Raw genomic sequence first — 707 nt, 5'->3', positions numbered from 1 at the left:
GCAGGTACTAGATTGAAAACCACAGATGTATTAGATATTGTATAAAATATGGTACATCTTTCATGTGGGAATGATTTCTATGGAGAGTGTAATTCTGCACAAGGAAGATGCATGTTCCAAGGGGTCCTGGAGAACACGGCTGTGTTCTCCATCATGTAGGATACTTACACAGGATGCTCGTGAGGAGACAGGGCTGCTCTTTGCCATCAGCACCCCCACATCCCTTGGCTGAGCTCTGCAGAGATCACAGGAAGCACCACTGCTGCCCAAGCAGCCCCTTACACAACGCTACCTCTTTGGTTTTCTTTGAGCTGATTTGAACCAGAGCCTGACACCACCAGTGCCAAATCTCATCCTCATCCAAGCTGGGCCCTGAAGGCTGAGAAGCAGCAAAGGGTGATGTGTGTGGGCCATCAGGGCAACTCACCCTGCTCCCCCTGAGCTTTCTCCAGGTCTGAGTGCAAGTGTCCATATCCTGAGACTCCTACTCTTGCCAGCTCCACCCACACAAAAAGGCACTTAAAGAAAAGAAAAACAAACAAATAACAGAAAAGCCCCCAGTGGTGAGGAAAAGGGGAGCAAGTCCAGGAGAAGAAGGGAGAAACAGAAAATCGAGCATAATGTCAATGAGTGGCTGACCCCTCTTCCACCAGGCCCAAGAACTGCACACCTTCAGCAGGCAGCTCCCGCCGCCCCCCCGCCGGGCT

Source organism: Corvus brachyrhynchos, unplaced genomic scaffold (genome assembly GCF_000691975.1).
Source record: "Corvus brachyrhynchos isolate BGI_N302 unplaced genomic scaffold, ASM69197v1 scaffold61, whole genome shotgun sequence".
NCBI classification, from domain to species: domain Eukaryota; kingdom Metazoa; phylum Chordata; class Aves; order Passeriformes; family Corvidae; genus Corvus; species Corvus brachyrhynchos.
Note: the sequence above shows the minus strand (reverse complement) of the source record.